The 26,712-nt window shown below is 40.2% G+C and overlaps 1 long non-coding RNA gene across 1 annotated transcript; it reads right to left on the bottom strand.

Annotated features, from left to right (window-relative positions):
* Window positions 1–11,824: 11,824 nt before the first annotated feature.
* On the bottom strand, window positions 11,825–19,564 carry LOC132492924 (uncharacterized). The gene is made up of 3 exons (XR_009532936.1): window positions 19,403–19,564; window positions 13,159–13,256; window positions 11,825–12,036 (listed from the first exon to the last, which is right to left on the bottom strand). It is a non-coding gene; the product is annotated as an uncharacterized LOC132492924 (long non-coding RNA).
* Between the last annotated feature and the right edge of the window lie 7,148 nt (window positions 19,565–26,712).

The raw sequence follows: 26,712 nt of genomic DNA on the forward strand, positions 1-26,712 counted from the left end.
TTTGGGTACCCATAAAGTGCCAGATAGTGCATCGAGCATAAAGCTCAGGGAATTCCTAAAACAAGTTAACATTTTCACTTTGGTTTAAATGAGAAACAGAGTCCATGGGCATCTGAATGATGTATTCAGAGACAACAGGACAAGACTATATCCAAGTAACATTAAGAGCACCAGCTTTTGCATTTTTGCATCTGTAGCACTTGTGAAAACGGTCACCCTCCTCAGGATCAAATGGATGCACAGGACTCTGAGGCAGGTTTTTCCGAGTGGGGTAGCAGAAACACCACGCCCCTGCTGCCATGGCAAAGGGCTCTGTGAGGATGGAGTGACATTGCTCGCCCCCAGCACCCCCCTGTCCAGGTCTAATCCCAATGGAAGGGACAGGCAGGGGGTGTCAGCCAAGCTGCAGGCTGCTGCCACTGTTCACTCTGGCTAGTGGCACCCAAGGAGAACAGCTTGGAATGTTCTCACTGATAAAGACTGAAAGATTTAAAGGAAGCTTTCTGCTGAGCACAGCTCGGAACACTTCACACAATTCTGCCATCCTCCAGGGTGCTCAGTCTTTGTGGAAAGGCTCAGTTCTCAGCAGAAGCTTGGAGATTAACCAAAGAGTGGGAAATGTAGTGGTAAAGCAGATTTTAGGGATAATTGGGAGGCCTCGAGAGAGGTGTCTCCCACAGAACCTACCCCTGAGCCTTGTACCTAATCTGCTCTCCGCTGCTGCACCCATTAGCTTTTTTTTTATAAGATTCTTTTTTTTTTTTTTTTTTTGAGGTATGTGGGCCTCTCCCTGTTGTGGCCTCTCCCATTGCGGAGCACAGGCTCGGGACACGTAGGCTCAGCGGCCACGGCTCACGGGCCCAGCCGCTCCGTGGCATGTGGGATCTTCCTGGACCGGGGCACGAACCCGTGTCCCCTGCATCGGCAGGCGGACTCTCAACCACTGCGCCACCAGGGAAGCCCCCTAGCTTTTCAATAAGGTGGTTTCAATGACACACCTCTTTATCTGGCTCACAGGTGTTTTAAATGCCTGAAGATCCTAGGGAAGGAGAAAGAACAGAGGCTGACAAGTCAGAATTGGCCCCATTAGATTCTGAGCCCAGTGTTCCGGGGAATTTCTGCCAAATTTGCACTCCATGCAGCACCGTGCAAGGGCAGAGCAGCTGCAGATTTCTACAGAGAATTCTTCCCATGGATCCAGACTTCAGAGCGCACATGGTCAGTGTCGTGGTAGAGAAAGAGGTGACAGGCAGGCAATTTCCAAACACAAGATCCCATACAGATGTTTCCAGACAGCTCTCCCTGAGCCCCAACTGTGCTGCCCACAATGCATAATAGGTCCTGAAAAAGCAGAGCTAGTGTACTGAAAGTTCAGGCCCAATTCAAAAAAGAAACTTATTTCTACATCTACTGAGTTGTGGGATCTCTGTAGGACTCATCTAACCGTTAAACTAAGCCCAACTGGAAATGTTTACTGAAAACTTTTAATGTCTCTTCATTCTCTGGTTGAGTCTGTAGCCAAGAGTCAGAGCACAAGCTTGCCCTTGGAAAGTGAATTCTTGATTCTGAAGCTCATTCTAAAAGAGAAAGTGCTTTTCTCTCCTGAGGGATCTTGTTCTCACAAGTTAGATAATTTAGATAAATCTCTGGGGTTTGGAAAAATTTGGAGAACACTCTGCCGTCCAAGGCCATTGAACAAACGGAACTGTTTGACCTTGTCAAGTTTTCACAATTCTCACCACAAGCCCAGTTGGAAAGTGGGAGCTTAACTTGCAGATGAAAATGTTCTTGAGTTGGGGCCCAGAGCTGAGGGGGATTTGGGGGTGTGGTGGCAGTGAGAAAGGGCTTGGAGGCATGAGCAGGCCTGGAAAACATTTCAGTTGGGAAGATATGAGTGCTGACAGGAAGGTCACCATGAAAGGTTACAACTGAAAAAGATGGGGGAAAACATAACCACCTAAATCTGATGAACGTGTCTGAGGCCACCAGTCATTTCACTGCTTCGGGCAGCCCTGTGTCTAGAGACTGTCTTGGTAGGGGGTCTGAATGGTTACAATGGGGTGGCCTGCACGTTCGTTGGGATGAAAGAGTCAGCTAGCCATTTCCTCCTGGCCTGTCTCACTGGACCTCTGCTGGACCCTAGGCCAGCTTTCTCCGAGAGGCTCTTTTGCCCCTGCCGTTTAACAAGCAACCTTGGGCAGAGGACGTGAGAGTCTGGGCATCCCCTGGATCACCTGGTCCTCAGGAAGGATCCAGGCTTACACACAGGTTCGAATCATTAGGACATTTTCCTCTTTTTGTCTCTTAATAAGTGATTTTAACTCATCTCCCTTAAATTGGGTGCTATGACTTAATTGTTACTACATTTGCTCTTACTGAAGTTTGATAGAACTTTTAACTCCTAATATAGTGTTTTAGAATATAGAATATATTCATAATATATTCATAAGGGTGTTGATATAATTCTTATGAATATATTACTTTCACCTCATTGGACTCTACAGAATTAGGTAGTATCAGTACAGTATTTTGACTGAAAAAGAGGTCCACTGTTATTTAAGCCATCATTAAAGTTTGACGTGACCACATGGAGACTTTTAAAACAATGAAGGGCTTCCCTGGTGGCGCAGTGGTTGAGAGTCCGCCTGCCGATGCAGGGGATGCAGGTTCGTGACCCGGTCCAGGAAGATCCCTCGTGCCGCAGAGCGGCTGGGCCTGTGAGCCATGGCTGCTGAGCCTGTGCGTTTGGAGCCTGTGCTCCTCAACGGGAGAGGCCACAGCAGTGAGAAGCCCGCGTACCACACACACAAAAAAAAACAGTGAAGAACATTTTCATGTGTTAGGAGTTGTTACTAGAAATCTGTCAAAATAATGTAATATTCACTTCAATAAAATTTGATTGGTTTTTAAAATAACACATGCACGCGCACACACACACACAAACCTAAACAGCAATAACAGTATCCCAAGCTAAACTCAGCAAAGTTTTGTGAGATTAGCCCTAACCTCATAGATCATTTTAGGGGAGTTGACATTTTATAACCATTTGCTTTTGTTTTGTAATCTCCTTGTAACATTTGTTATTTTGTTTAGGACATTCTTTATCATTTAAATGTTTCTAAATTTTGTGCAGTCAAATAAAAATTTTCCCTTTATGGAAAATAAATTGTTAGTTCTCACTCAGTGTTCCTAGTTGTTTTGCATCATCCAGTTCTGGGAGAATGCAAAGTGTAACATTTAACCAGATATAGAAGATTGCTATTTGAGTTTTTACAACTCTGTCCATTTAATACTTTATTAAATAAAAAAATTAAATCTACAGAAACTTTTAAAGGAAGCAGGTGAGAAGGTGGGCAGAGAGACAGCAGGGTCAAAGTCATGAAAGTGTGAACAGCCAAGAGCCAACTACTGAGCCCTCAGCACTGTTAGAGCATAAAGTATGAGACTCTGAGGGGGAAGTGAGCACCACACGCATCATTTGTAGGTCACGTTAATTGAATTTGGGTCTCTGTGTGATTGGGTTCTATTTAAGGGGCTGAGGAAGAAGTGTGTTTCAGGAAGAGCGTTCTGCCTGGAGAAGGGAGACTAACTGGGAGGGGCAGGCCTGGAGGACAGGATACCTCTTAGGAGGTGGTGCTCTAACCCAGATGCGAGAAAATTGTCCCTAACTAGGGCATAAACACAGAGTAAGTACAGGGAAAGGGCCGGATCCAAATCATTAACAGGTTAGGAGAAAGGGCAGAAACATTTAATAGGTAAAATCATTGGAACTTAGCATGGAGTCAAAAATGTTCCCTGGCTTCTCCTGGCAGTAATTGGATGCCTGAGGTGTCACAGAACTCGGAGCTCCTGAGAGTGGAGGGCAAGGTTCAAGATGGGGATGGATGAGTTATGTTTTGAACGTGTTTAACATAATAAGATTATTTTGGACACTTTAAGCTTACTTTGCAGACCTCAAAGGACTATACGTCTCCTGCTTGTGACTTGGGCCTGGCCTCTTAACTCTGAGCATTGTTTTATTACAGGGAATTCATTGGTGGTTGCAACTTCTGAGTATACCTTGCCCTGGGTGGGTAATTGGTTGCAATGATGCCTTCCTTGCTTTGTGTTTCTCTCTGGGCCCCAGTGGGGCAAGGCAGGCATCATTGCAACCAATTACCCACCCAGGGCAAGGCATACTCAGAAGTTGCAACCACCAATGAATTCCCTGTAATAAAACAATGCTCAGAGTTAAGAGGCCAGGCCCAAGTCACAAGCAGGAGACGTATAGTCAAGCAGACGTATCTGTCAAGCAGATTGCCCAGGTAGTTCTGAGCTGATTCTTTTGAAAGGAATTTGGGAAAGGAGAGAATTTCTCTGACTGTTGTACTGGGAGATTGGGGAGTCCCTGTTTATCCTGTGAAAATCATGCCATTGTCTTTTTAATAAACATAGAACAAGTGCCTGCTCAGCACTGGGAACTGGAAATTCAGCCCCTGCTTTCCTGTAGTCTCACAGGTTAGTGAGAATAGAGACAAACAAATTTACGTAGAAGAATAAACCCTCCTCCCCTTTCTCTGGGGTTTGCTCTGTATAGAGTAGATAAATTCTATACCAGAAGACTTCCTTGTATATGGAATTGATGAGAAGGGTGCTGTGCCTAAGAATTTGATCTAACCCAAGATAAACAAAACAAAACACAACTTTAGTTTTAAAGTTTCAATTTACCCTAGGTGTTTCCGTGACTAAAGATGGTTGACTGGGGTGGGGAGCGGATTGCTAGGTGGGACTTTGTAAAGGGCTGGGAGGCCCCTGTGGGTGGATGGTTTACGAAAGGACACAGAGCCCCGCTACTACTCCTTTGGGTGCTCTCTTCAGGTGGGCTGGGATGGGGGAGGAGTATCTTCCAGGTGATGTGTTTCTCTTTCCTAGAGATTAGTATACTCAGTATACTCAGATTACTGAGTATGTCAGTGTGTGTGAGTGTGTGAGGCTGGTGTCAACGTGTACATATTCTCTCTGGAGATACCCAAGAAACCCAGAATACTGCAGGGAGAATAGGAGGGAGTCTCTTCCCTTTGAAGTGATGGTGAGACCTCCAAGGGGTCTCTACTGAGGACTTTCCTGCTGGAGCACACGGTCCCCGACTCCACACCCCTCACCCCAATTTCCATAGGTTTTTAGCAGATGAATAACTCAAACCGTGAGACGCATATTGCTCACGATTATGTTGTCCTGTGGATGGCCTCAGGGACAAAAGAAAGGAGAGATTCTCCTTTCCAAGCTGAGCTGAACTGAATACTTTCAGGAAAAGCAGCAGTGCTGCAGCAAGCTTCTTCTGCTCATCTGGCAGCATCCCCTGAGAACCAGAGCTAAAATGTTATCAAAGACAAAACAGAACCCACTGCCCTTTCCTCCTGAAACACAGAGCAAACCATTTGCTGTTCCAGAGGAAGTCTCTTTTGTGACAATTTTCTGCTTCAGAGCATCCCCAACCCCCAGTAATAGTCACCAACAAAAATTCATTTTTAGGGGAAGGGAGGAGGAATGAAAGAAGGAGATGGGAAGAGACTTCTCGTGCAGAAGGACATAGACTTGGGAAATAATACTGACCTAATGGAGACTCCTGATGGAAAACACTTGCCTGGAAATCTGCTGCTGCCCCTGAAAGCCTGGGTGGGGTAGTGTTGCCTTCAGGGCCCTGCGGGGATCTCTGAGACACAGCACCCCCTGTAGAAGTTAGCAGGCAGCTGTGTGATCTTAGGCAAGCTATTTAACCTCATTGCACTTCAATTCCTCATTGGTAAAATGGGAATAATAAAATTACCTACCTCGTAGAGTTCTTAAGAAGATGGATGCAATGAGCTAATGTTGTTAAGTGCTTGGAACAAACAGCACCCAGAGTCTGCAAGAGTGTTTGTTCAAAAGGGGGCTGAAGTCACTCCCAAGCAAAGCTGCCTACTATGGTAGAGGGCAGCTGAGTTGGATGTTCAGAACCCCCAGACTGGACCGTGGCCAGGACTATCTGATACAATGAGCCATTGGGCAGTGTGTGATGATGAGGAGGATGTCAAATGAAAGATCTGTGTGCTTTTGCTACAGAACATGATGTAGGTAAGTGGTTAGAGGGCTACACAGCTCATTACTCAGTTTGTAGGACTGAGAACTGAAGATGTGAAAGCCCCAGGCAGATATGTCCATCCAGCTCCCAGGTCACCTCCTGGTCCCTGAGGTACTCCTGAAGCAAGCTTGAGCCACCACTTTTGCCTACAGAGGAGAGAAGTTCTATTCTCTTTCAGTCCCATAAATATTCCTCTGGTTTTGCAGCCACTTTCTTTGCCAACCAAATAAGTGCCAATAAGTACTTGCCAAATAACTGGTTTCTGCTATGAGATTCCTGGTTGATTGCTATCTGTTCATTATATCTCTTTGGTATAGAAGCTGTTGTTCAGATGAAATAATTTTGGGAACCATCTTAGTTCCCCTTTACACATATTCTGCAGAGCCCCATCTTCTGCCTGCCACTTTCTCCCACTCTCTATTCCATTAGCAGGGATGGCCGACAAAAGGCATCCTTTGGCAGCTGCTTCCCACTGCTGCCCTGACAAGATCTCGAAGATGATGCTGCTTTTCTTTACCAGGCTCATGAATTAGCCTCAGTAATCTTATTCAGCACAGCCAATCGTATTCCTAACACTATTCTCCTTGAATACTTTTACCTCCTTCTTCAGCATCATATTCTATATCTGTACCTATTTATAATTTACCTGTTTACAATTTAGCAGTGGCCATAACTGATATCCACTGAAACCTTAAAGTGGTAATCCCACAACAATTATATTTTAACAGAAATAGCTCTTATTCCCAGTCTGGGCATGTTGAATAGAGTAGGCGATCTGTAAATTCTGAACAAATAACTGATGGACTCAAACCCACTCATTTTCAAACACTTATTGAAGAGTGGGATTATTCTGGTACCCAGACTCCATCTGTTCCAGAAGTTAAAAATAAAATGAGAATTCAATTAAAGGTATGCACACAATCCACCCAGAGTTGTGCCAGATCATGTGATAGTACCCTACATTCCAGCCTATCAGATACTGAAGTTTCTGTATGCCAATAAAGAAAAACACCTTAGAATGTCAAATTACTTTAATTACGTAACAGATACATCAGTGTATATGCGAAACAGCAAAGATTTTTTAAAAGAGCATATCTTACCTTTAAGTTTTCTGGCCTCATTTTTCTGCAGAGGGAAGAGCTCCAAAGGATGTAAGGAACTTAACCACCTAGTACCTTCTGCTCTGCTTGTCTGCTTTGAGGATGGTCAAGGTCAGTGCCTGAGGGCTCAGTGGTCACTTTGCTTTCTATCTGTAGTACTCATCTCAAGGTTCAGTAAACCAGGGCCCATCCAGGAGCTGATTCCAGAGCTTGATTTATTTTTGTCTGCAGAGAAACCTCTAAGGAGTGTGTGCTAAAGCTCAGTGTTCCCCTTCTGATCTCAATTTTGTTGAGGATTCAGAGGAAACATTTTCCTTGCTATGGAAAGCTTTTACATGTCTCCACTAAATAGTTTTTAACATATATTTAGTTCTGTTTAAAGCCTGTGACTGAAAGAGTCCATTAAGTTAGTTGATCCATTAATCCCAATACTCTATAACTTCTCATTTTTAAGATCCAGATTCTAAGAATTGATGATATAAACAAGATGATGATAGCTTCTAATAGTAGGGCTCATCTCCTTTTTGTTAACATTCCTGGGACAGAAGAATTGAAAACAAGCCCACCTCTGAAAATGCCCTAAAAGTTAAGTAACCACCTGAGAGTGCTGGGGGACAGGGGTGAGGGAGAATATCAGAAAGGAAATCCAAGCATCTCCAGAGAAGTTATCAAATGACCTCTGAATTTCTTTCAAACTCAACATTCTAAGTGATTCTCTAAGTTATTCCTTCAAATACTCAACACATCCAACAACAATTTATTGAGTATCTACTTTATACCAGAAAGAATGTTAGACACTTTGGGTATTAATAGAGTAAGACACAATCCCTACTCCTAGACTAGTGAAAGAATCATGTGCAATAATAATGTTCAAAGATGAATTCACCACCTTTCCCTCCAAATTGTTCTGCCTTCATAGTCTTTCTCAATCATCACACCCAGTTTCCCATCAAAAATATGGAAAACATCAGTGATGCTTTTTCTTCATCCTCCATAGCCAACAGATCCTTAAATCCTACCTATTCTTTTTTATTAATGTTCCTCCTTCTTTCTTCTTCACCCCCACTTCCATTGCTGTGGTTTAGGCCTTTCTTATTTCCTACCTGAATTTCTGCAACAGTCTCCCAGTCTCCTACGACCCTTCCCATGCAAAGGAGTCATCTCCAACATCCAAATCGGTTCCGTCTCTGCTAAAAATCCTTCAGTGATTTTCCATTGTCTTCAACACAAGGCCAAACAACTTAGCTTGGCCCAGAGGTCATTTGGGATCCAGCCACTAGTGACTTCTTATTTCATTCCTCTCCATGACTGCTTCACACCCTGTATCCTAGCCACATGGACTTCCCTGCAGAGGTTGAGGACATGGGTTCTGCTGCCAGACCTTCTGCGTTTGATTCTCAGATCCACTTCTTACTGGATGGTTGGCTCGTACTGCATGGCACAGCCTTGTGAATGGCCTCCCCAGAACTCTGCAATATGGACACCCCATGTGACCTTAAGCGACTTAACTTCTGGCTGCCTCAGTTCCCTTATCTATAAAAAGGTCACAAATGTTGACTCCCTCACAGGGTTTCCTTGAGGATTAAATAAGTTACACATATAAAGTGTTTCAGCTCAAGCATTATCTCTGCTGGAAGTCTTTCACTGAATTCAATCCCTCCCCAGACTAGATTGACTCTGCTCTTTCTTTAAGTCCTACTCTCTTCATAACTCCCCTAAGACATTTAGGACTTTGAAATTATTCTGGAGCATTTTACCTTGAAAATTTTCAAATGTACAGAAAAGTTGAAAGAAAGATACAATGAGCACCACCTAGATTCAACAAGTGGTTAACATTTTGCCAATGTGTGCTCTCTCTCTACACACACACACATATATTTATTTACATCTTTTATTGAACTATTTGATGGCAAGTTGCAGACATCAAGATATCTTTTCTAAAAGGAATAAGGACATTCTCAAATGTAAAGGTTTTTTTGGTTGTTTCCATTTTTTCCCCTTTTTGTCATAGGAAGTTTACGTATACTTATTCATAGCCAAAAATGAAATAATCAAGAATATATTTCATGCCAAACTCTCAATAAGAACAATTGTACAGCACTTTCTCAAGACACAAAGAGGTTTTTTTCAGCTTCAGTCATGACAACATAGCCCTCACTGTTCATTAGGGCTAACTTTTTATCTTAAGGAGCCAGCATCTAAACAGGCAAAATGGCTCTTAATAGTCCTGTGGTAACTGGATCTTACACCACACACAAAAATCAACTCAAAATGGATTAAAGACTCGAACATAAGACCTGAAACCATAAAACTTCTGGAAGAAAACATAGGGGGTAAACTCCTTGACATCAGTCTTGGCAATGATTTTTTAGATTTGGCACCAAAAGCACAAGGCAACCAAAGCAAAATTAAGCAAATGGGAATAATCAAGCTAAAAATCTTTCTCATAACAAAGAAAACCATCCACAAAATGAAAAGACAACCTACAAAATGGGAGAAAATATTTACAAATAATATATCTGATAAGGGGTTAATATCCAAAATATATAAAGAACTCCTACAGCTCAGAACCAAAAAGAACAAATTCAATTAAAAAATGGGGAGAGGAACTGAGTAGACATTTTTCCAAAGAACATATACAAATGGTCAACAGTTACATGAAAGGGTGCTCAACATCACTAATAATCAGGAAAATGCAAACCAAAATGGCAATGAAATATCACGTCACACCTGTCAGAATGGCTACCCTCAAAAAGATAAGAAATAACAAGTGTTGGCGAGGATGTGGAGAAAAGGGAACACTAGTGCACTGTTGGTGGGAATGTAAATTGATACAGCCACCATGAAAAACGGTACTGAGTTTCCTCAAAAACTTAAAAATAGAACTACTTATTATATGATCCAGCAACTCCCCTTCTGGGTATGTATTCAAAGGAAGAATATCACTGTCTTGAAGAAATACCTGCACTCCCATGTTCATTGCAGCATTATTTTAAATAGTCAACATATGGAAACAACCTAAATGTCCATCTATGGAGGAATGGATTAAAAAAGATGTTTTACACACACACACACACACACACACACACAATGGAATTATTCACCATAAAAATGAAGGAAATACTGCCATTTGTGATAAATGGATGGACTTTGACAGCATTATGCTAAGTGAAATAAATCAAACAGAAATAAATCAGAGAAAAGCAAATACTATATGATCTCACTTATATATAGAATCTAAAAAACAGAACTCATAGAAATAGAGAGCAGATTGGTGGTTGCCAGAGGGGGGGTTGTGGGGTAAGTAAAATGGGTGAAGGGGGTCAAAAGGTGCAAACTTCCAGTTATAAGATAAATAAGTCCTAGGGATTAATGTACAGCATGGTGACTATAGTTAACAATACTGTATTGTATATTTGAAAGTTGCTAGCCAAGTAGATCTTATCACAAGGAAGTTCTTATCACAAGAAAAAAATAGTAACTGTGTGAGGTGATGGATGTTAACTAAACTTATTGTGTTAATAATTTCACAATATATACCAAATACGCCATATATTTTTGAACATAACAAATCCTTGTATTGTACACCTTAAACTAATACATGCTATATGTCAATTATACCTCAAGAAAACTTGGGGAAAAAAATGACAAGTGCAGAAGCGACTAAACTGTTCTCCAATAATCATTCTCCCTTTATTCCTCTTAGTAACAGAAACTCCAACATTTTCGGGGGTCAATGGCTACTCATCTGGAGACTACATTTCCCAGCCACCTTTGCAGTGAAGAGTGAGGTCAGAGTAAGTTCAGACCGATGGGATGTGAGAGAAAGCCATTCCTGCAATTTCTGGGTTGTGCCCTTAAACAGAATCTTCTAGTTAGCTATGATAGTTATTATTATCTCTACTTCTGGCATTCTGAGGGGAAATTTTACCTCTCCCTGACCCCCAGGCTGAAGGCATATATACATACTATCATATCACCTACTTCACTCTGTTCTAAGACACTTCCTTTACCTTCCAGGCTCACTGTAGAACTCACTGAGTTCTTCATCATATTTGCCTCCCCAGCACTGAGTAGCAGTCCTTGCCCCTGCCATATTAGAGGGTTCCCATAAATGTTTGCTAAATAAATGAAGGAACTGAGGAATACCCTGTACTACGTTAGGTTTCTCATGTCCAGTACGGTGAACTTACAACATATTGCAAGGATCACAGAGCATCTTATTTGTTTTTGCTAGTAACTCAAAATAGTTGATAGCAATTTGTTGTATTTCAATAGTTAACCCCTTCTTTTATCCCACCCGCCCTATACATATTGAGAATGCATCTATGCCTTCAGATTTCCACCATTCACTAAGTGTTCAACTATCTAGCCAAAAGTGACAAATTTTATTTTCAGTACATAATTTTTAGTGCATTACTACATTATTTGGCCAATGTCAAATGCCACTTTCTAAGAATTTGGTAGCTACTTTCTAGGAAATTCAGCTTTAAAAAGAGGCTGATCAAATATGTTCCTTTAAGCAAAGTTGGTTAGTTTGTGACTGGAGGAGGACCTCGCCTTGTGGAATTGTCATGAAAATAAAGTAACATTTTGAAGTAAAAAACACACACACACACAATAGTTCTGTGGTAAAAATGTTTATAGTTTGGCTGAACATTCACTTGGATGCTATGAAGGCAAAAGAGAAATTTCTTGCCTTACTTCTCTTTTTCCTTCTAATTGGTATATTATTTTCTAAAAAATCTTGTATTTTCCAAGTGGAGTACATATGCTGGTACAAGCTGGGCTCCAACATCTGAGGTAAATTAATTGACTGGCATCCATCTTTCACACCTTAATAAAAAATAGGCAAATTTGATTCAAGTTGGAGAGAAAAGCAATGTTCCTACTCTCTCCTATTCCATAGCACTGAAGTGCACATTCTTTAGACATACAACTTTTAATCAATCCTCACAGAGATGAACATTTCATGCTGACAGCTGTTAGGCAACTTGAAATGTAGACATTAAACTGGTCATCATTATTCATCAAAAAGCATGTTAGGGCCTCCCTGGTGGCGCAGTGGTTGAGAGTCCGCCTGCCGATGCAGGGGACACGGGTTCGTGCCCCGATCCCGGAGGATCCCACATGCCGCGGAGCGGCTGGGCCCGCGAGCCATGGCCGCGGGGCCTGTGTGTCCGGAGCCTGTGCTCCGCAACGGGAGAGGCCACAGCAGTGAGAGGCCCGCGTACAGCAAAAAAAAAAAAAAAATAAAAGCATGTTAGACCATTCAAAAGCCACCACAGAATCTTCAATATAGAAGATAATAAATCTGCATGAGCCAATGAGTAGTATTATAGAATAGCAATTATTTTAGGGCTGTAAGGAACCATTGCAACCATCTAGTATATCTGGACACTGCAGCATAGAAAGATCACAAAGCAGCAACGAGAACTTGAACCCAAGGTTTCTAAAACCAGCACCAGAATTTGAACCCAAGGTTTCTAAGCCCAAGTTGTTTCTACTACATGATGCTCTTCAGCAAATACTAGAGACTAGAACCTAGCAGCATCAGAAATAATAATAATAAGCCAACTAAATGCCTCAGAAAATGAAAACTGTCAGGGAAGTCAGTCATCTGACTAGTTTCATCCATGGATACCTTACCCAGGGAGAAATGAGCACAGCCATCTGGAATAACACACGTTTTGCATTTACCAGGAATGAATAGTGCAGACCAACCAGAGAGGTCTGTTTAAGTCAGTTCAGTTTTCCTTTGCTTTTTAATAGAATGCCATCAATTCTGAATGTTTGTGTATGAGTGAAACACATATAGTGTCTCATGAAATTTTACATTCACAATGAATTCAAATAGCTTAGGGGAAAAAGTAGTCATAGGGATTGAAAGCTGCCAAAAGAGACGACAAATTGAGTGTAGGCTGAAGCTTCCCAGGATCCAGCTCTCAAGATACTCACAAAGGGGGAGAAGGCAGTGCTGTCAAGAGTCCCATATGTAGTGCCACACAGAGAGGTGGAACAGAAAACGAGGTGCATCTGAGGACAGACCGACATACCTAAAGGTGTTAGAAAGAGCATTAAAAAAACTCCCTTGAGAACCTGGTTACTTATAAACAATGAAAGAAAGATTTAAAAACTTTAATAATAGCAATACTAACTATAAATAACACCTTGATATGGCTTATGGTCGCCTACTCATCTGTGTATAATTGGCTTCTATGCTGGTCTCCTAGCTTCTCTTTGCTCCAGCCAACTTGCTTTTAATCCTTTGACTATGCCCTGACTCTAATTGTTGGCACACGTTCCTTCCTCTGCAGGGAACATGGTCTCCTGTTTCACCTAACTGCTTATTCCTTGCGCCTTATAGGAAACAACAGTTCTTCATGGAAACTTTCCCTGATTCCCTGAGGATAATTGGGATCTGCCTGTTTTTTGTTCATAGCAACTTACAGAGTTTTTTAAAATAGCAATTATGGTAATTTGAATGCTTGTTCAATGCATCTTCTATGAGACTCTCAATTCCAAGAGGTCAGGGACTATGTCTGTATTCCCAGCTCCCAGCACAGTGCCTGGTACAAAGGTACTCAGTAAATAGTTGTTGACTCAATTACTATTTAAAAAAATTCGGAATGGTATTTCCTGGTGAGTAAATGTTTTCACTTCATAGGAAAATTGTGATAACATTTAGTAGCTCCGTGAAATTACCAGAAATTATATACATCAAATTCTCATTTATCTCAGGATAAATCACGGAATTGGAAGTTAAAGTCTCCAGATAGTCTTATTGTAACCCTGTTTATATATAATTGCTTTTATTTTATATATAATCATTCTAGCCCCCTTTTCCCCATCAAGACTCTTTCATACCAGAATTTTTAATAAATTGGCAGAAAGCAGTTAATTAACTCTTTTTGTTTCCTCTATTTGTTCGAACATTGATCCATTGGTTTAAGCATTGATTCATATGTTCACTCACATGTTCTGTCATGACAGGTGTGGAAGGTTTCTGCTTGTCTTTGCTACCCTCTAGCCTCAGTAAAAATGATGTTGGAATAATTCAAAGCATAAGGCAGACTATGGAAGCAAGGGATCTGCAATAGCCACAGTCTGTAAAATCAACTTATTGACTAAAAGTCTGATGGCTTAGAGAGCACTGGGCTTTGTATCCTCCAAGCTTCCCCCACATGACCCATTCCAACGCTGGTCCCAAGCAAGAACTTCTCACTCAGGGACCTTTCCACTTGGAAGGCCTTTGACTCAGACCAAACAGGGGATTGTGTCCCCTGAGGTCATCAGGTCCTAGAGCAATCCCACAGCTAAGCTGGAACCTTCTAAGATAGGATCTCCATAGCCTTATGGAGTGAAAGAATGAGGATGTATATGTATATAAAACTACTGAAGCAAATAAATTAATCATCATTGTCTGAAGGAAAGTTGGATTTTTTGTGTGTCTCTACTTCCTAAACTATCATTAACATGATTACTTTTTTCTTTATTTTTTTTGAATTAGGAGAAAATGAAATGTCCCCACAGAAATCCCATAGTGAATGCCTTCTTGAGCTCAAAGCTCTTCAGTACTCTGCCAATGGGAACCAAGTGGCCATGGATAGAGAGAGAGGTAACTATAAGAATAGGTGGTTCCCAAGAAAAATGCCCACAGACCTCACAATACCTGATAGTATCCATTGGTTGGTGGATATTTTTTTCAACAGACAGGATTAGTGGATGAGTACAACGTGAAGTATGTTTTCTAGTAAAACATGGAATGTTTTCTTTATTCTCTCCTCTAAAATCTAGATTCCTTTAGTTAATACACAAGTTCTCAAGGAAATGTTTCTCCCTCCTAGCTTCCATAGACCATATCCTCCAAGGGATGGGAGGAGGTTTCTATATTAACTTAATCCACAATGTTGATATTAGTTAGTTCTATGTTTCTACCAATTCACACAGATAAGAATCTCCTTGCTTGTATGCACCCCATTTGTTGATAAGGATGACCCATATCTGATGTCTAAGAATGACTTTGGAAACTTTATGGAGGTTTATTTTTGTGTGAAATTATCACTTAATCTATATTATTAAATCTCACAAGGGCTAGTGTGTGAGGTAGGGAAAAGTCAGGTAGGGAAAAGTCAGGCAAAGGGAAGGCTAAAGAGAGTGGCTTTTGAAACTTTTTGGGTAAGGTAATGGTCACATCTAGTGAATGAGGAAGACCACTTCCTAGCTGGACAGAATCCATACCCCTTCACCTTCAAACTGACAGCTTTGTGGGGCTAGCACTATAGAGCTTTACTCCTGTGTCCAGTGTAATGTGCTTTGTAAACTTTTCTGCCCACAGAATGCTCAAAAAGAATGCCAAATAAATCACTTTTTGGCATGGATTTTTAATCTTTCATATGTTTCATATCTTTGGAAAAATAAAATAAGCATGCCAGTGGATTGTGCTAAGCTCTTAACAGTGAGGTGAAATGTCACTTCTGCATTAACCCAGATCAATGAGCTATTACGTAGGAAATTGACTAAATAGCACCAAAGCCATCAATGTCATTAATACAGCAAAAAGAATAAGTTCCTCTCTGCTTTAGGCACTCAGCTAAGGTTATGTGTAGAAGAAACACAAGTGAGATAGTTTCCATATTTTGGGTGCTATAATAGATTGACTACACAAGGGGCCCCTATTCTCTATCCACTCTCCAAATCCACACCTTACATAATATGACTTTGCATCAGCTCCTAGTAAGAGAGAGAACCTCTTTTCCTACTCCTTGAATATGGCCCAGCCATGTGGCTTGCTTTAGTCAATGCAATGCAACACAAATAAAATTGTGCCATTTCTGAGTCCAGGTTTCAAGTGGCCTTGTTCTCATCTATCTCTCTCGGACTCCTGCTGTGGTATAAGAACAATCTGGATAAAGCTGTTGGAGGATGAGAGACAATATGAAGCAGGAGAGATTGGATGTCCCAAATGAAGCCAACCTAGACTAGTCAGCCTCCTGATAACCCATCATCTGACCACAGGTTCATGAGAGTCCAGTTGAGATCAGTCTAGACCTGCATGCAAATGCCCTGTTAATGCATAGGCTCATGAGAAATAACACATGTTTATTCATGTATACCACTGAGGTCTTGTGGTTATTTGTTACACAGCCATTATTAGAACAAGAGATAAATAATATGGTTCAATATTTATAGGAAGAGAACTCATTTTTAATTACTGGTCACCTTTTTCACTTAATCTATGAATTGTTTCTTTTTTACAAATAAATGTGTATATACATAATTAACTTAATTATATATCTAGCAATATAAAGTTTGTATATGGATAAAATCTAATTTATAAAAAGACTAATTTCTATAAAGCTACATAGGTAAATAGTAGTCATCAAATCAGGAGCTTCTGATTCTAAATTCTGGGCTCTGGGAAGATTGCACTTGAAAGAAAAGGTGATAATGATGATGATGATGATGGAGAAGGAGAAGCAAGAGAAGAAGAAGAAACAGTAGAGAGAATATTGGTGATAACAAGGGTGTGGTAGTGATGATGATGATTTTTTTAATAGTTATTGAGCACCTATATGTCAGATACTATGTTAAGAGCTTTATATGCAATGCCATTTAATTCTCATAATATTCCTATGAAATAGTTATAATTTTTATCTCCATTTTATGGATGAGAAAGTAAACTCAGAGTGGTGAAGGAATTTGACTAAGATCACACAGGTGGTAAATGGCAGAGCTGGTATTAAAATTTCTGTATATCTGATTCCACACATTCTTAAATATGCATTGTAATGCCTTCTCTCTATATAAGAACATATCATAGACTTATACAATATGTCAAGAAGAAAAGTTAAAGAAGTCAAAAATAACACTAGGGTGATAAAATCAATAAATCATAACGAGGACGTGGTTGTTTAGTTCCATTCCTCCCATAAAAAAATAGAATCTACTCCTCTACATTTTGTGTGTGACTGACTTTTGGCCAATGGGATGTTAACAATTGTAACATTTATGCTTGTGCAATGGGGCTTTCCTGCTTATTGCTCCTGGAATCCTTTGACTATCTTTCAAATAAGCCTGGAATGGGAGATTATATATAGAGAGGCCCCAGTAATCCTAGCTGTCTCAGGGAAAGCTATCATATATCAGCCAGCCTCAGCCTACCTACTGGTAGCCCATGAGTAAACCCACTTGCTACCAGCCAAGCCTGGCCTAGACAAGAAGACTGTCCAAGTGAGCACAGTCTGCAGAATGCTGAGCTAAACAAATAGCTGTTGTGTAAAGACACTAAATTTTAGGATGGCTTGTTCCCCAGAAATAGCTAACCAATACAGAGGGCATAGATGCAGCATCATCAGCCATGTCAATCTTCAGGGATTGGTGCTTTAAGATCCAGAGAAGAGAAGAGCTTCAACAGTACAGTTATCATGTAGTACCTTTGGCAGATGACACTCGAGACTGCTGCTGGAGGCTGCTGTTTTCCTAGCTTTCCAACAGTAGGATTTGTTGTACTGCTATGTTTTTCACAGTTAGATAAACTGAAGCTATGAATATTTAATGTTCTGGCTGCACTTTCCTCCTGTGTACTCTGATCAAGTCACAAAATTGTTTTATCATTTCCTCTTCCCTGCTGTGCCCTGGGAGCCATTTGTGGCTAAGCGGATGATTACTTCATCACTTCTACCCGGGTCTGTAGCATACTATGCATATGTCAAGATCATCTTAGGCTGCATTTCATATAGCTTTTCCAGAAATTGTTCATTCTCCAAAATAACAATTGATGCTCCTGATCGATGCCATAATTTAAATTACCTATACATAAGTCCATCTGTCCCAATCATGGGTAAATTCTTCAAAATCAGAGACTATAACTTATTCATCTTTGAAATTTCCATGCTTAGTGCAGAGCCTAACACATAACAACTTCTCAGTATGCTATACGAGTGAATGAATCAATCAATGAACCATGGTCTTTGGACAGGCCCAGGGTCATACTGATTCATTGATGGGACCATAATGTGATAGTGTTGCATTCGTTTTTGGACAACAGGTTTCTGCATTTTGAGCATCTTTGAAACATCAGGGGTTTCCTTTGGCTTACATGATTTTGCCTTCTGGCTCACTTTGGTTTTCAGAATCTTAATTTACATGTAATAAAATCCAATGTAGAATTTTATTTATTCACTATTTCTACAAAAACAAAGATTAAAGAGGAAGGAAAATAATTTGAGAGAAACATCTGAAGACCTCTAGGCATAGATAAAGGAAAAGCTGTGGTTATTATAAGGAGTCTTTCCTGAGATGTTACCTTCTCCATGAAGCCAATACTTCACCACTTCACTTACAATAGCAACCATCCATGCCAACTCCAAACAGTTCAAACCCTGCATATTCTGCTCTATATTTTAAAAGGTATTTATTGCCTTTAAATATACCATAATAATGCTTAGCATGTAGTAGGAGCTCAGAAAATATTTGTTCTATAAATGAATATATCCACAGCTATTGTGGCAGACAGAATTCTAAGATGAACTCCAAGATTCTCACTTTCTGATTGCATATCCTGCATAATCACCTCCACCTGAGTATGGGCGGGACCTGTGACTATGATGGGACAACACTCCCAACCCTCATGATTAGGTTATGCTTTATGATAAAGATGAAGGAATTTTACAGATGTGATGAAAGTTTCTAAAATAATCAAAAGAAAAAGATTGGATCAAGATGGTGGAGTAGAAGGACATGTGCTCACTCCCTCTTGCGACAGCATAGGAATCACAACTAACTGCTGAACAATCATCAACAAGAAGACACTGGAGCTCATCAAAAAAAAAAAAAAAACCTCACATCCAAAGACAAAGGAGAAGCCACAAGGAGATGGTAGGCAGAATCACAATAAAATCAAATCCCATAACCGATGGGTGGGTGACTCACAAACTGGAGAACAATTATACCACAGGACTCCACCCACTGGAGTGAAGGTTCTGAGTCCCATGTCAGGCTTCCAAACCTGGGGGTCCAGCAATGGGAGGAGGAATTCCCAGAGAATCAGACTTTGAAACGTAGTGGGATTTGATTGCAGGACTTTGACAGGACTGAGTGAAATAGAGACTCCACTCTTGGAGGGCACACACAAAGTAGTCTGCACATCAGGGCCAGAGGCAAGTAGCAGTGACCACATAGGAGACTGAACCAGACCTACCTGCTAGTGTTCGAGGGTCTCCTGAAGAGGTAGGGGGTGGCTGTGGCTCACCGCAGGGATAAGGACACTGGCAGCAGAAGTTCTGGGAAGTACTCCTTGACATGAGCCCTCCTGGAGTCCACCATTAGCTCCAACAAAGAGACTGTAGCCTCCAGTGTTGAGTCCTCTCAGGACAAACAACCAACAGGGAGGGAACACAGCCCCACCCATCAGGAGACAAGCAGATTTAAGTTTTACTGAGCCCTGTCCACCAGAGCAACACCCAGCTCTACCCACCACCAATCCCTCCCATCAGGAAGTTGCACAAGCCTCTTACATAGCCTCATCCACCAGAGGGGAGACAGTTGAAGCAAGAAGAACTACAATCCTGCAGCCTGTGGAATGAAAACTGCATTCACAGAAAGACAGACAAAATGAAAAAGCAGGGGACTATGTACCAGATGAAGCAACAAGATAAAACCCCAGAAAAACAACTAAATGAAGTGGAGATAGGCAACCTTCTAGAAAAAGAATTCAGAATAATTATAGTGACCTTGGAAAAAGAATGGAGGCAAAGATCAAGAAGATGCAAGAAATGGTTAACAAACCATAGAAGAATTAAAGAACAAACACCTAGAAGAATTAAGAACAAACAAACAGAGATGAACAATACAGTAACTGAAATGAAAATTAAACTAGAAGGAATCAATAGCAGAATAACTGAGGCAGAAGAACAGATAAGTGACCCGGAAGAGAGAATGGTGGAATTCACTGCTGTCAAACAGAATAAAGAAAAAGAATGAAAATAAATGAAGACAGCCTAAGAGACCTCTGGGACAACATTAAATGAACCAACATTTGCATTATAGGGGTCCCAAAAGGAGAAGAGAGAAAGGGTCTGAGAAAATATTTGAAGAAATTATAGGCAAAAACTTCCCTATCATGGGAAAGGAAATAGTCACCCAAGTTCAGGAAGTGCAGAGAGTCCCAGGCAGGATAAACCCAAAGAGAAACATGGCAAGAAACATAGTAATCAAACTGAAAAAAATTAAAGACAAAGAAAAATTATTAAAATGAACAAGGGAAAAACCACAAATAATATACAAAGGAACTCCCATAAGGTTAAAAGCAGATTTCTCAGCAGAAACTCTACAAGCCAGAAGAGAGTGGCACAATATATATAAAGTGATGAAAAGGAAGAACCTACAACCAAGATTACCTAGCAAGGATCTCATTCAGATTTGATGGAGAAATCAAAAGCTTTACAGACAAGCAAAAGCTGAGAGAATTCAGCACCACCAAACCAGCTCTACAATAAATGTTAAAGGAACTTCTCTTAGTGGGAAACACAGCAGAAGAAAAGGACCTACAAAAACAAACACAAAACAATTAAGAAAATGGTAATAGGAACATACATATCAATAATAACCTTGAATGTAAATGGATTAAATGCTCCAACCAAAAGACACAGGCTTGTTGAATGGATTCAAAAACAAGACACATATATATGCTGTCTACAAGAGACCCACTTCAGACCTAGGGACACATACAGACTGAAAGTGAGGGGATGGAAAAAGATATTCCATGCAAATGCAAATCAAAAAAAAAAAAGCTGGAGTAGCAATACTCATATCAGATAAAATACATGTTAAAAAAAAAGAATGTTACAAGAGACAAGGAAGGACACTGCATAATGATCAAGGGATCAATCCAAGAATATATAACAAGTATAAATATATATGCACCCAACATAGGAGCACCACAATACATAAGGCAAATACTAACAGCTATAAAAGGGGAAATGGACAGTAACACAATAATATGGGGGACTTTAACAACTCACTTACATCAATGGACAGACCATCCAGACAGTAAATTAATAAGGAAACACAAGCTTTAAATGACACGGTAGACCAAAGAGATTGAATTGACAGTTATAGGACATTCCATCTGAAAACAGAAGATTACACTTTCTTTGCAAGTGCACATGGAACATTCTCCAGGATAGATCACATCTTGGGTCACAAATCAAGCCTCAGTAAATTTAACAGAATTGAAATCATATCAACCACCTTTTCCGACCACAAAGTTATGAGATTAGAAATGAATTACAGGGGAAAAAACATAAAAAACACAAACACATGGAGGCTAAACAGTACACTACTAAATAACCAAGTGATCACTGAAGAAATCACAGAGGAAATCAAAAAATAGCTAGAGAGAAATGACAATGAAAACACGATGACCCAAAACCTATGGATGCAGCAAAAGCATTTCTAAGAGGGAAGTTTATAGCAATACAATCCTATTTCAAGAAAGAAGAAAAATTTAAAATAAACAATCTAACCTTACACCTAAAGGAGCTAGAGAAAGAAGAACAAACAAACCCCAAAGTTAGTACAAGGAAAGATATCATAATGATCAGAGCAGAAATAAATGAAATAGAAACAAAGAAAACAATAGCAAAGATCAATAAAACTAAAAGCTGGTTCTTTCAGAAGATAAACTAAATTGATAAACATTTAGCCAAACTCATCAAGAAAAAGAGGGAGAGGACTCAAATCAATAAAATTAGAAATGAAAAAGGGGAAGTTACAGGGGACACTGCAGATATACAAAGCATCCTAAGAGTCTACTACAAGCAGCTCTATGCCAGTAAAATAGGCAACCTGGAAGAAATGGAAAAATTCTTACAAAGGTATAACCTTCCAAGCCTGAACCAAGAAGAAATAGAAAACAAGAAGAGACCAATGACAAGTAATGAAATTGAAGCTGTGATTTAAAATATTACAACAAACAAAAGTCCAGGACCAAATGGCTTCACAGGTGAATTCTGTCAAACATTTAGAGAAGAGCTAATACCCACCCTTCTCAAACTATTCCAAAAAATTGCAAAGGGAGGAACACTCCCAAATTCATTCTATGAGGCCACCATCACCCTGATACCAAAACCAGACAAAGATAATACAAAAAAAGAAAATTAGAGACCAATATCACTGATGAATATAGATGCCAAAATTCTCAACAAAATACTAGCAAACAGAATCCAACAGCACATTAAAAGGATCATACGCCATGATCAAATGGGATTTATCCCAGGGATGCAAGGACTCTTCAATATATACAAATCAATCAATGTGATACACCACATTAACAAATTAAAGAATAAAAACCATATGATCATCTCAATAGATACAGAAAAAGCTTTAGAGAAAATTCAACACCATTTATGACAAAAATGCTCCAGAAAGTGGGTATAGAGGGAAACTACCTCAACATAATAATGGCTGTATATGACAAACCCACAGCAAACATTATTGTCAATGGTGAAAAATTGAATGCATTTCCTCTAAGTTCAGGAACAACACAAGGATGTCCGCTCTTGCCACTACTATTCAACATAGTTTTGGAAGGCCTAGCCACGGCAATTAGAGAAGAAAAACAAGTAAAAGGAATACAAATTGGAAAAGAAGAAGTAAAACTGTCACTGTTTGCAGATGACATGATACTATACATAGAGAATCCTAAAGATGTTACCAGAAAACTGCTAGATCTAATCAATGAATTTGGTAAAGTTGCAGGATACAAAATTAATGCACAGAAATCTCTTGCATTCCTATACACTAATGATGAAAAATCTGAAAGAGAAATTAAGGAAACACTCCCATTTACCATTGCAACAAAAAGAATAAAATACCTAGGAATAAACCTACTTAGGGAGACAAAAGACCTGTATGCAGGAAACTATAAGACACTGATGAAAGAGATTAAAGATAATACCAACAGATGGAGAGATATACCATGTTCTTGGATTGGAAGAATCAATATTGTGAAAATGACTATACTACCTGAAGTAATTTACAGATTCAGTGCAATCCCAATCAAATTACCAATGACTTTTTTTTTTTTACAGTACTAGAACAAAAAATCTTAAAATTTGTGTGGAGGTGCACAGAAGACTCCTTGACTTCAGACTATACTACAAAGCTGCAGTAAGCAAGACAATATGGTACTGGCATAAAAACAAAAATATAGATCAATGGGAAAGGATAGAAAGCCCAGAGATAAACCCATGCTTCTATGGTCAACTAGTTTATGACAAAGGAGGCAAGGTTATGCAATGGAGAAAAGACAGTCTCTTCATTAAGTGGTGCTGGTAAAACTGAACAGCTACATATAAAAGAATGAAGTTAGAACACTCCCTAACACCATACACAAAAGTAAACTCAAAATGGATTAAGGACCTAAATGTAAGGCCAGACACTATCAAACTCTTAGAGGAAAACATAGGAAGAACACTCTTTGACATAAATCACAGCAAACCTTTTTTAACCACCTCCTAAAGTAATGGAAATAAAAACAAAAATAAACAAATGGCACCTAATGAAACTTAAAAGCTTTTGCACAGCAGAGGAAACTATAAACAAGATGAAAAGACAACCCTCAGAATCGGAGAAAATATTTGCCAATGAAGGAACTGACAAAGGATTAACCTCAAAAATATATAAACAGCACATGCAGCTCAAAATTTACAAAAACATAAAACCCAATCCAAAAATGGGCAGAAAACCTGAATAGACATTTCTCCAAAGAAGACATACAGATGGCCAAGAGGTACATGAAAAGCTGCTCAACATCACTAATTATTAGAGAAATGCAAATCAAAACTACAATGAGGTATCTCCTCACCCCGGTTAGAATGGGCATCATCAGAAAATCTACAAACAAGAAATGCTGGAGAGGGTGTGGAGAAAACGGAACCCTCTTGCACTGTTGGTGGGAATGTATGCTGATAGATCTACTATGGAGAACAGTATGGAGGTTCCTTAAAAAACCAAAAATAGAACTACCATATGAGCCAACAATCCCACTACTGGGCATATACCCAGAGAAAATCATAATTCAAAAAGACACATGCACCCAATGTTCATTACAGCACTCTTTGCAATAGCCAGGTCATAGAAGCCATCTAAATGCCCATCAACAGATGAATGGATAAAGAATATGTGGTACATATATACAAAGGAATATTTCTCAGCCATAGAAGGAAGGAAATTGGTTCATTTGTAGACACGTGGATGGACCTTGAGTCTGTCATACAGAGTGAAGTAAGTTAGAAAGCGTAAAACAAATACCGTATATTAACGCATATATGTGGAATCCAGAAAAAAAATGGTACAGATGAACCGGTTTTCAAGCCAGACATAGAGACACAGATGTAGAGAACAAATGTATGGACACAAAGGGGAGAAAGTGGGGTGGGGGGTAGTGGTGGTGGGATGAATTAGGAGATTGGGATTGACATATATACACTAATTTGTATAAAATAGATAACTAATAAGAACATGCTGTATAAAAAATAAAATAAAATAAAATTCAATAAAAAAGAAATTAATCCAAACAAGATGCAAGAAAGGAGAGGAAAGGATGCATGCAACAGGTGTGTTATCTGTGTTCATCCCCCGGCCCCAAAAGATATGTTGAAGTCCTAACTCCTGCTATCTGTGAATATGATGTTATTTGGAAATAAGCTCTTTGCAGATACAAGTAAGATGAGGTAATAGATGAAGTAACATGGGTCCTAATCTAATACCACTGGTGTCTTTATAAAAGGAAAAAAGACCCAGACACAGAGATAACAAGGCTGTGTGACAACAGAGGCAGAGATTGGAGAGATGCAGCTACAAGCCAAGAAATGCTAAAGATCAAGAGCTGCCACCAGAAGTTAGGAAGAGTCAAGGGAGGATTCTACCCAGAATCTCAGAGGGAGCATGCCAACACCTTGATCTTGGACTTCTGGCTTCCAGAAATGTGAGACAATAAATTTCTATTGTTTTAAGTCAAAAAAAAAAAAAAGAAAAGAAAAGAATAATCAAAAGAGATTATCCCGGATGGGCCTGACCTAATCAAGAACTGGATTCTTCTCTACCCAGTGAGCTAAGAAGAGAAGCTGGAGTCTCAAATTAGACTGCAGCCTCAGCTGCCACCTTGACTGCTGCCTTCTGAGACCCTGAGTAGGGGACCCACTTAAACTGTGCCCAGACTCCTAACCCACAGGAACTGCTAGATGATAAATTTATGTTGAGCTGTTAAATTGGTAGTAATTTGTTATTCAGCAATAGAACCCTCATTCAGCTTTGAACTCAGCTGATGTTGAAAAGAGGGTAAGGAGGAACCAAGCAACTCACGGGACTTTTCTCCCTGGTAGGAAACCTCCACTTGGCCTCTGATATGCCCTCTAATAGCCTCACATTTCCTGGGCCCTCTGTAACTGTGATCTCCCCTCGACCTCTGCAGCTTTCTTGGAAATCAGCATAGTCCTCCTGTAAAAATTTAAATTTGGATGGCTCAGATGACAAGGTTTTCCTGCCTTCAGAAATGTAGGTAAATTTGGTGGGAATTCCAACATCCCTTCGTGACTGATTCTTCCTCCCTCCCCATGGTCCCTGACAGTTTCGACCATATTTCTTCTCAGTTCCCTCAGTCTCTTTCCTGCACTACTTACAATGACTGTTTGTAACTCTAGCTAAAAAATAGGAACCCTGAGGAACTATTCAGAAACACTGAGGCATACGTTTTTCCCCAGAGATTCTGACTTAATTGGTCTATGATGGGGTTCATGCATAGACATTTTATTAAAAGCTCCCTGGGATGTTCTAAAGTGCATCCAAATAGAGCATCTGTGACTTAGGGCATTTAGGTTTTGCCTCTTCTTTGGCCTTTACAAGAAATCAAGCTTGCTAGACATGCTTTAATAATGGTAGATTTACGGCAGTTTTGTGGAGGTCACAAGGAGGGAATTATGTTGAGAAGTGTGTGGCTGTTCACCATTTCACCTCTCCTTTTCCTTTCAAAGCTGCCCTGTCCCACTCATGCTCATGTTCCCCGTGGAACCCTACATGCATGGTCAAGTTCTCTAAAAAGTATAACCCAGCCAGCCGGCCCCACCCCATCTCCAGATCACTGTGTAATGGGGAGCAATCACATCAGGCTTTCTGAGGCGCCCGGGCATGTCTATGTCTTAGTATGTTTGGCCATCATTCTCTCTATCCACAACCTCTGAGCTTTCTGCCTCTCTCCCTTACTCCCTCCACTTAACCAATATTTTATCCTCACTGACATCTCTCCCTAGTCTCCCAATCCATCAGCTCCCACAAGGAATTACTCGGTGTCCTCCCCAGAGTGGTTGATTTCCTTAATGACATTCTCACTGAGACCTTCAATCCCTTCATCCCCTTGTCTTATGGCACCACCCAACAAGCTACCAATTTTAGTATTTCTGGTGAAATTCAAGAAGCATGGACTGGTGGAACTCCAAAGGTCTGGTTGGT

This window comes from Mesoplodon densirostris, chromosome 7 (genome assembly GCF_025265405.1).
Source record: "Mesoplodon densirostris isolate mMesDen1 chromosome 7, mMesDen1 primary haplotype, whole genome shotgun sequence".
Lineage (NCBI taxonomy): Eukaryota > Metazoa > Chordata > Mammalia > Artiodactyla > Ziphiidae > Mesoplodon > Mesoplodon densirostris.